This window comes from Dromiciops gliroides, chromosome 3 (genome assembly GCF_019393635.1).
Source record: "Dromiciops gliroides isolate mDroGli1 chromosome 3, mDroGli1.pri, whole genome shotgun sequence".
NCBI classification, from domain to species: Eukaryota; Metazoa; Chordata; class Mammalia; order Microbiotheria; family Microbiotheriidae; genus Dromiciops; species Dromiciops gliroides.
Genome location: NC_057863.1, coordinates 49,206,138 through 49,217,120, shown reverse-complemented (window position 1 = coordinate 49,217,120; position 10,983 = coordinate 49,206,138). Strand labels below are relative to the sequence as shown.

Below are 10,983 nucleotides of genomic sequence, written 5' to 3'. Positions count from 1 at the left end.
TTTAGACAATCTGAAGAAGTTTAATCTTTCCACCAAGAAAGAATGAACTTTCATCTAAGAAAAGTCATTTGTCTGGTTTCTTTTCCCCTTGGATCTTGAAGGTGATCACTAAACATGCATTAAAATACATTGCAAATTCAATCAAACTGCATCCCCCCAAAAGTGTTCAATGGAACTAACTCAGATCTTAATTTGAATTTAGAGACTCAATTGAATAAAGTACATTATGCTTGAACAATTTCAATTCCTCCTCTCTTGCAAGCTTTGTTTGAGAAAGGAAACCAACAACAGGCTACAGGTTAGACTCCAATGTAAGTAAATTCTTTTTGTTTTGAACAAATTCATGTTTGTTTTGAGTCCTTGGTCAATATTTTTGACATCTCACAAATATTTTTAAATATAAGTAACATTGAAATTGACCGTGGTGATATTGTAGGACAATAGGCACTGATATGTAAGAAGATACCTGAAATGGATCAAGATGCTTGGATTCTAATTCCTGGTTATGCCATTCAACTTGCCAGATGAATGTGGGCAAATCACTCTTCCTCTTGAAAACTCAGTTTACTTATTCATTTAAAAAACAACAACAACAACGACAAAAGACTTCTCTGGATAAATTGATCTCTGAGATCCCTCCTAACCCTAACTCTTATGAATCTCTCCCATAGCACTGATTTGACCCTTACTGGTTTCAAAGGGTACTTGAAAGCTAGACAGAATCATTATCATCATATAACTAGACAGCCTTTACAAGCTCAGAATCATGGGGATTTATACTGATGGAGAAATGTTCATACTGCTTTCAACTAACCTTGAATAATTTCTGTCTATTAATTAGGTCCTCTTTTTTGCAACAAAGGAAACTCAATATTCAGAGAACTGGATTTGATAGAACACAGTGAGGGAGATCCCAGTCTCTCCTGGGGCATCCCATTCCACTTTGGAGCAGTTCTAATTGTGAACAAGCTTTTCTTGATGTCAAGGCCAAATATGATTCTTTAATATTTCCATCCACTGTTTCTAGTTCTGCCTTCTGGGTCCAAGGAGAATAAGGCTAACCCTACTTTCATATGACAGCACTTCAAATACCTGAACAAAGCTGACAACAAAATGTTAGCAGAGGACAAAACACCAAAAGTGAAATAATTTACAAAAATGTGTATTAAATCATCCAACAGGGGAGAGAGACAAAAAAGGAGTGGTCAGCCCCACCCCCAACTCCCAGTATCTGTAAATTACACATGGGTTGTTTGAGATTTAAGAGGGGAGAAAATTCCTCACATTCCTTACATCTGTCTTTGGATATGACTAGATTTCTGTTCAGCATAACCTAGGTCCTGAAGTAAGCATTAAACAAATCTGGTCTCTAAGCAACAGGTCTGGCTTTTCAGCCACACAGGACTGAAACATAGGTTCAAACAATGACAGTTTTCCCACAATCCCTCACTTCTCTTCTCCAGTCACAACATCTCCAATTCATTCAACTAGTCATCATATGATATGGACTCAAGTTTCTTTACTACACTACTTGTCCTCCTCTGGGTGCTTCTCAGTTTATCAATGTTTTTCCTAAACTATATTATCTGACCAGGGCAGAACACAGAGTTACTATTGTTTCCTTATTCCTGGAAGTTAAGCCTCTTATTGGATTCCAAGGTCATATTTGATTTTTGACTGCCACATCACATGTAGATTCATCTACCAGTTAATTAACAAACTATTATATAACCATGCCTTTCTCATCTCATACCTGTGAAAATTGATTTTTTTGAACCTAAGTGAAGGTTTTAGTTGAATTCTATCTTAGATTCAGACCAATGTTCTAGCCTGTCAATATCTTTTTGGATCCTAGTCTATCATCATATGTTAGTTATCCATTCCCTGTCTTTATGTCACTTGAAAATTTTATAGGCACACCATATATGCCTTTAATGAAATTGATTAAAAAAATTAAACAGCAGAAGGTCAAGCATGAATCCCTGAGGAACTCAAAAAAGGCCTTCTGCCAAATTAACATTTAATTCTAAATGACTATTTCAGACATCCAACCACTTCTTTTTTTTTTTTTTTTTTTTTTTTTTTTTTTTTAGTGAGGCAATTGGGGTTAAGTCACTTGCTCAGGGTCACACAGCTTGTAAGTGTGTGGTAAGTGTCTGAGGCCGGATTTGAACTCAGGTACTCCTGACTCCAGGGCCAGTGCTCTATCCACTGCGCCACCTAGCTGCCCCCATCCAACCACTTCTAAAACCATATAATTAAGTCATCACAAAGGACACATCTCTCCATCTTTTTCTACAAGAATAGCATAAGATTCTATCAAATTCATTGCTAAAGTCTGGGTAATCTCTATTTACAGCAGATCCTAGGTGTTGAGAGAAATTATTTTTCTATTAATAACCTGTTATTAATTAGGATCCAGGCTTTTTATTTCCTCATTCAAGAACCAGCCCCTATAGGCCAGTCAAGTCTCTGAAGGACATTGCTGATAGATGAGATTGGCCAAATTCTCCAGGAAAAGAATCCTCCATCTTGGGCAGGACCTCACCCAACTAGAAGACCTTACTTCTGTTTAGAGTATAAACAGAATCTAATCTAGGTAAATTCAAGCCTTAAACCATCAAGTTTATGCCCTAGTGCCCCTCCATTAGATTTTAGGATAACCCAGTTCATAAAGAAGAAAAACAACCAAAGCGGTCTGGGTGGAGATGAATTCTTTTGTCCAAATTGCTGGAAGTGGTTGAGTCTCATGATTAAGTCATGTTCTAAACAGGAGGAGCTAAAGGATTTCAGCCTACCTCCTTATTTGAAAGTCTACCTCTGTGTTCACTTTAGTAGCACATATACTGAAATTGGAATGATACAGAGAAGTTTAGCATGGCCCCTGTGCAAGGATGACATGCAAATTTGTGAAGTGTTCCATATTTAAGAAAAGAAAAGAAAGTCTACCTCCTCATTAATCGGTCACCAATCAGGGTTAATTTTCACCTATCAGCAGCACTCTCTTTTCCAAAGATATTTAAGCATTCAGTGATTTCCATGGTTTTGTCTTTGGTTACTGAGAGAAACCACTGACCATCAATTTATTATCAGGTAGCCTAATTAATAAATTGAATATTAATTACCCAGAAACTGTCTTTTGGGCTTTTCATTTGCCTCAATATACCAGATACTAATCATGTCAAAAGAGAAAGTAAATTTAGTCTAGAATGACCTGTTCTTCCTGAAGCCATGCTGGCTCTTTTTTAGTGCTGCTAGATGTTCCTTAAATAGTTCTTTATTGATTCATTCTAGAAGTTCCCCAGGATGCAAAGTCAAGGTCACTGGTCCATAGTGTATAGATTAAATTGCCTTTCCTTTTCTGAAGTTCAGGACATCAGATTCCTGTGGCACCTGCTCCATTTTCCAAAATCTTTTTAATATTGCTGACTGTGGCTTAACAGTCACACCTGTCAGTTATTTCAGTCCCGGAGGATATAATTCATTCATCTGGCCCAATGCTTAAATCCGCCAAGAACAGTTAGTTACTGTCTTACTTTCTTCTCAGTGATCTTGGTTATCACTTCCCTGTTGACCATTTTGTTCTCTCATTTTCAGGGTAAATGCCACACTTTTCTTGTCTTAGAAAATAGAAGCTGATTGTGTGGATCTATGATTTGAAAGTAGGGGACATGACACCTGTGGTACCTGCCTTGGAAGTTTCCTAGGAACATTAAATGAAATAATGTTGGTAAAAAAATCCTTTGTAAAGTTTCAAGTGATATCATTATAGATGGATGCTATTACAATTCAATTTCACATAGCATTATGAACATCTTAGAAAAAAGAAAAACAGGGGGCAGCTAGGTGGCGCAGTGGATAGAGCACCGGCCCTGGAGTCAGGAGTACCTGAGTTCAAATCCGGCCTCAGACACTTAACACTTACTAGCTGTGTGACCCTGGGCAAGTCACTTAACCCCAATTGCCTCACTGAAAAAATAAAAAGAAAAACAAATATGTTAGTTTCAAAATAACTCAAATTGAAAGGAGAGGCAGCTTTGTATATAAAACATAGGGGACTGTCCTTAGAGATAAGAAGACCCGGGTTCAAGTCCTACCTTCAACACTCGTTGTGTGGTCTTGGACAAGTCTCTTAAACTCTCAGTGCCCTGGACAACTCTCATTTGCATTTAGATTTACATTCATAGAAATTTCTCATTGGGCATTCCCTGTACTGATGAAATCACACACATGGAGCAAAAAAAAATCACTTTTTATAATACTTAATGGCTCATTTTAAAGTTTAGAACTTTCATTCTCACAACAACTTTGAGAGGAAAGAATTCTAAGTATTATTGGTCCCGTTTAATAGAGGATTCAACTGGAAATTTAAGGTAAAATGACTTTCCTAAGTTCACTTATCTAGTAATTGGCAACACCATCATCAAACCTAAATGATTTAGCTCCATTTTCAAGGCTCGTACCTCTGAACTCTGCTGTACTTTATTGCTTCTAATAAATTTCAATGTCAAATGAGTGGTATAAAGCCTAAATGCATTAATTTAAGGAAGGAGAGTTCACTGTTACTGAAATATTCCTGGGCAAGCTTCAGGAAAGAGTGAATCTAATTGAGTCTGAAGGATTTGAAGGATGCTTACAGGGAAGGAAGAAGATAGATGGGGAAGAGCATTTTAGGTAGGGAAGGAAAAGGATGAAATAGGTAAAAGCCCTGAGCTATCAGAGGTTCTAGTTCTTGGTTTTTGGTAACAATACTATGCTCAGGAGAGTGATGAAGAGTTGAGTGTGATAGTTTGGTTCCAGGCTGTCTAAAGCCAGTAGTAGTATCCCAGGTCTATGTGCAGGTAGCAGGGTGAGGCGTCCTGGTGGTGGTCTGAAGGCCTCATTCCTGACAGGCCAAGGTGAAACCTCCCCTTTCAGAGTCTGCCTCCCCATCTAAGAAAAGAAGGAGGTAGATTAGACACTTTCTGAAGTCTCTTTCATTCACAGACTTGTCCCAGTGATGAACCTGCATGCCAGGTGGAGTAAAACTCCACCACACCAGAAATTTTATGTACATCTAAGCATTCCCTCTTTGATAAACAGATATCCTGAGAACTCTTATTAAATTAGACTGAAAGGAATTTGGGGTTGACTTTTATGCTCAGTGACCTGAGCCATCCATGCCTCCTCTACAGACCAGAGCCTTGGACTCTGCTTCTAGGACATTGGACTCATGGAGGAAAAGTTTGACTTTATCCTGACCAGCAACAGGCACCCAAGCCAGTCCTGAGCCACAGAACTGTGGCCTTTGCCCTCCCTTTCCACCTGCTCTTTGTGGATTATTTTATCAGCATTTGAATTTCAGCTCCTTGAGGACAAAAGCTTTTTTGCTTCCTAGGGCTTAGCATGCTTCTGGACACATAGTAAATATTAATGGACAGTCTCTCTCCTTTCTCCAAATGAGGAAAGTGAGTCCCAAAGAAATGAAGGAAATTGCCCCAAATCATACAGATGGAAGGAGCTGAAGCAGGTTTGAAGCCCAGAACCTTTACCTTCAAGGTCAGTGTTTTTTCCACTTTACTGTTGTGTTTCTTAAAAAGAAAGAGAGAAAGAAAAACAAGAAAAGAGAGAGAAATGAAGGAAGGGAGGGAGGAAAGAAGGAAGAAAGAGAGAGAGTAAAAAAAGCAAAAAGAAATTGTGAGTAATATAAATTCCAATTCTGGCTGTGGGACCTATGGCAAACTATTTATCTTTCTGCACCTCAGTTTGTTCTTCTACAAAATGTAAAGATTGTTCTAGATCAGTAGAATCAAATTCTGATGTAAATGAGATGACTAAATCATACATAAGGATCCCTATGATCTTATATTGACTCAGAAAACCACATATTAACATTCTTTATGTTTATTCTAGCTTTACTTATTTTGCTACATATTTCTCAGTTACATTTAAATCTGGTTAAGGACCCATTTGGAGATATTATAGGCTGCATATGCAGGTCACATGTTTGACACCTCAGGCCTGGATGACCTGCTAAATCTCTCTCTTGGCTCTAAATGTATAATCCTATGAAAAGCATGGGTCTGACCATGTCTTCCTGCTCTCTACTCAATAAACTCCAGTGGCTACCTCATGTATTGAATAGAAAAATCCCCTTTTTTCTTTTTTCTTAGTTCTTTTTTTAAATTATAAAAGTATTTTATTATTTTCTAGTTACATGTAGAGATAGTTTTCAACTTTCGTTTTTATAGATATCTAGTTTCACATTTTTCTCCCTCCCTCTCCTCCTTTCCCCCCTCCCCAAGACAGCTAACAATCTGATAGAGGTTATATATGTACAATAACATTAAACTTATTTCTGCATTAGTCATGTTATAAGAGAAGAATCAGAGCAAAAAGGAAAAAACTGTATGGTTCAATCTGCATCCATATTCAACAGTTCTTTTTTTCTGGATTTGGAGAGCATTTTCCATCATGAGTCCTTTGGAACTATCTTGGACCATTGTATTGCTGAGAAGAATGAAGTTTATCACAGTTGATCAACACATAATGTTGATGAAACTGTGTACAATGTTCTCCTGGTTCTCCTCATCTTACTCATCATCAGTTCATGCAAGTCTTTCCAGGTTTTTCTGAACTCCTCCTGCTCATCATTTCTTACAGCACAATAGAATTCCATTACATTCATATACCACAACTCGTTCAGCCATTCCCCAATCGATGGGCAGCCCCTCAATTTCCAATTCCTTGCCACCACAAAAAGAGCAGCTATAAATATTTTTGTACATGTGGGTCCTTTTCCTTAATCCCCTTTTTTCTTGTTGTCTATCCTAGCAGAATGTGAACTCCCGAGAGCAGGGACTGTTTGTCCTTGCTTAGTATCCCCAGACCTAGCATAACACTAATAATAAGCTAACAAGCACAGTGCTTACTTTCGGGCAGTGATTGTACATATCATTATTCCAAGCCACTGAGGGAGGTTGAGGCTAGTGCATCACTTGAGCTTTGGATATGTGATCAGCACTAGGCTAAACTGATCAGGTGCCAGAATCCATATAAGTCCCTTGGAAAAGAAGAAGAGGAGAACTAGGCTTCCTAAGGAGAGACAAATCAGTCCAGGTGCAAATGGAAATAGTAATAGCTCAGGTGCCCATTAGTAGTGAGATCAGGCCCATGAGAGGCTACTGAACTTATAGCCCAGAGGGAGATAGGGTGACTGCCCCCGCCAAAGCCCAACAACAATAACAACAACAGGCACTTACTAAGTTATTGTTGACTATTTGAATATGTGTATGTGGTTTAATTCAAGGACATAAAAGAAAGACTTTTGACTACAGAATTCTATAAGACTTAAAATGTAAACAAGTACTTTAAAGGTAAAATCTGTACCTCTGATCTCACTAGAAAGACTAGGATGACTTAGGGATATGGGCCAGGAACTGATCTGTTTGAGCAGCATCACTAATTAGGTCATGGTGATGGCGAGGAGTCTAACAGTTTCCAGACTTAAATGAGAAATGATACCAGTAATTCCCATTTTCTTTTTCCCTAGGAACAGATATATAAACATTATAGAGGACAAGTATGAGAGGATGGGCAAAGGCAGCTGTGACTAGTCAGGAATCCAAAGCTAACTCTCGCAACTGTAAAAACATTTTTGATCACTGATCTCATCACAGTTCTAAGTCTATTGATGACACTGCTTTTTCAAAGGCTCCTAAATTTGTCTTCTTTCATGTATGTCTATAGCAAATTTCTACAGAATGTTGGTTGAAATATCTGTCCATTTCTTACTTATGTCTATTCAATGTAAGCGTAGGTCTGAGGCTAGCTCAATTTTTGTTCAATGTTTTTAGCATGAAGTTCTTGTAAGTCCTATTTATCCAGAATCCTTTTTATGTTACATTTATAAAGAATGGGCAAAAGTTTTGTATGTAAGATAAGTTTGGCAGCTACCCTTGGAAGCAGGATATAACATCTGACTCGTCAGCATTAATGTAAGGTACAAAAGTAATTAATTAATATACATTCAAACATAATGGGATCTCCTTGAGGACTAGGACTCTTTTTCATTTTGTCTTTGTATCCCCAATATCTCAGATAGTTGCTTCTAAACAGTAGTAAGTTTATAAATGCTTATTGAATAGAATTGAGGTAAGACCTAGTCAATACATAGTGCTATGATCTTAGTTCTTTCTCACATGGAATTATAGAATGTGGGTAGACTAGTACAACTCAAGTAGTGCTCTGTAGAGGGGCAGGTAGATGGTGCAGTGGATAAAGTGAGGGACGTCTAGAGTCAGGAAAACTCATCTTCTGAGTTAAAATCTGATCTCAGACATTTACTAGCTGTGTGACCCTGGGCAAATCACTTAACCTTAAAAAAAATTTTTTTTGCCTCCCTTTCCTTATCTGTAAAGTGAGCTGGAAAGGAAATGGTAAACCACTCCAGTATCTCAGCCAAGAAAACCCCCAATGGGAGCATGAAGAGTTGGACATGAATGAACAACAACATTGCTCTGTTTCTGGGTATATACTTCTGGTCATGTAAGTTCCAGGAATGCAGGGACTATTTTCCTTTTTGTCTCCTCAGGACAGTGCCAGGAATATAGTTTGTGTTTAATAAATGCTGTCAGAAATGAATTACTAGATGACTGAGAAATCAATCAAATAGGAGGGTAGAAGAGAAAGAAGAAATCCATTAGGAATAAGAAGGGGGAGAGAATATATAGAAAGATTATGAGTAATAAAATTAGGAAAACAAAAAATAAAAAGATGAATGGAAATTCTTGATAAAAACCAAATGGTTTTTAATGGTTATTTTAACTTTGTTTTCCCAAAAGGAAAGAATGGACACACAAACAAGGAATGGGCGACTACAGCACTTAAAATGATGACAATATAGGAAGAGAAAGATTACATTGAGACTAGAATATAGGTTGAAATCCTAGTTGAAACAATGCAAATTCAAATAAATAAAAGGAAGATTGGTGTAGAAAACAAGAAAACGTCAAAAGAAATCCAAAGGAACATTGGAAACACATCAAAACCATGCATACATAATCTACATCAAATTGCTTGCCTTTTCAAGGAGGGATATATATGTATGTATGTGTATATACACAGATATATACATACACATACCTACATACACATACACATACACATATATGAGAAAAAATGAAAGAGAAAAAACCCTGGTATACACAATGAAGAAACAAACAGAGAATACCAGGTGAAAGTATCAAAGTGCTCTAAATTACAGTCACTGCACAGGTAACATGTTACTTTGGATTTTGCCCTTATAAGAAGAATTAAATGGAGAACATTTGCAATGGAAAAGTGGACAAAAGGATATGTGAGCAACAGCACTTGTCTCTGATTGAACTTTCAGCATTTAGAGAAAATACTGCCTTGAAATGGAAATGTGGCCAAATCTGGGTCCTGGAAATCAGTCCCTAGTGCCTCCTCATTTCTTTGCCCTCACTCAATGAGAGCAGTTACTAGGTCAGTTTGCAATCCCATCACTTAATAATGTGGAACTGTGGGGAATCACGTGGTCTGAGATTGTTGACTCACCACATTAAAAAAAAGGAAAAGAAAAGAAAAATGTGCTCATTCCCTCTATCACAGTGTTCTGAGGATCTCTTTCCTTACCTTTTTACAGGCAAGTAACACATGCAAATCTCCCCACAAATCAGGAAGCAAATAGGCTCGTTCCCGTTCACTTGTCATTGTAATGAAGCATCTGCTCACAATTTTTTCCCACTGTAAGTTCATTCCCCCCCCCCCAACTCACTCAATGCGTGATCTGGCTCCCAAACCTCACACTGCCACCTTTGTGACTGCTCTATCTTCTTTTCCTTGTGGATACATCACTAGGTGCCTTATCATAAAGCTCATTAACAAATTGGTGCAGTATAACTTGCACACCACTACTGCTCCTGGAGGCGGCTTTTAACTGGGTACTCCAATGCAGTAGGACTCAGGCAGCAGCGGCCAGCGGAGAGCTCTGCAACAGCCACAGCCACAGCCACAGCCACAGCATCAGCATCAGCATCAGCATCTGCATCAGCATCAGCATCAGCAGCCACCTGGGAGAACCAGCCCAGAGTCGTAGAAGGGCTTGGCAGAGGCAAAGGTAATCATGTTGACTTTCTGTTCCATTTCTGCCATGGGCCATGGGGTTTCCACAGCTGGAAGGGAAAGCATGCAAAAGTTGGTATGTGTAAATGCAGACCAACTTTGAGTAGATAGGAATGGGCTTCAGGAAGAGCTCACTAAGTCATGTTAAGATACTAGAGGAGAGAGGGCAGCTAGAAACAAGGGAATGCAAAGCAGATCCAGAGCTGAGTCAAAGCCAGTGGGGTGGTCATTATTTTGTTAAAAAAGAGGTGAAAGAACAGGCTGAGACTTGGCAGATGGGAGGAGTTTCTGCCTTCATGTGAGGATAGGATATTCACAGAAGCTCAGAGTTGGATGGGACCTGTGAGGTCATTTAGCCCAGCTGCAGTGATCCTGCCTAAAGCTGGATTCCTTTTGTAGACTGGCTGCAAAGTTTTGGACCACACCTCCTATACTCATGGCAACTGGAAAGCATAGCAATGGGTTTGTGGGTCTCCTCTGTGGCTACACATACACACACACACACACACACACACACACACATACACACACACAGATGCACGTGTTTATGCATCACATATATGTATTGTGTAGATAGTGTATATTTGGCAATGTGCACGAACATGTATCATATATATAGATATGTGTGTATGTGTGTATATATGTGCAGATATGCACATAAGTATATTCTACATGCAAAATATATTTCTGTCTTATAGAAAATGGCTATAAAGGAAATAAAGCCCCATGTAATTTTCAGTAGTGACAATTACATCAGTTGCATTGTAGTTGAGGGGATAACAAGGGCATTTTCATTTTAATGTTGCATATTTGATTTTCACATTAGAGAATATTTCTTTTCCAGTTGCTGCTTACTAC

At 38.4% G+C, this 10,983-nt stretch overlaps 1 non-coding gene across 1 annotated transcript; it reads left to right on the top strand.

Annotated features, from left to right (window-relative positions):
* Positions 1-2,822: 2,822 nt before the first annotated feature.
* Positions 2,823-2,929, top strand: LOC122752136. The gene has a single exon (XR_006355933.1). It is a non-coding gene; the product is annotated as a U6 spliceosomal RNA (small nuclear RNA).
* Positions 2,930-10,983: the final 8,054 nt, after the last annotated feature.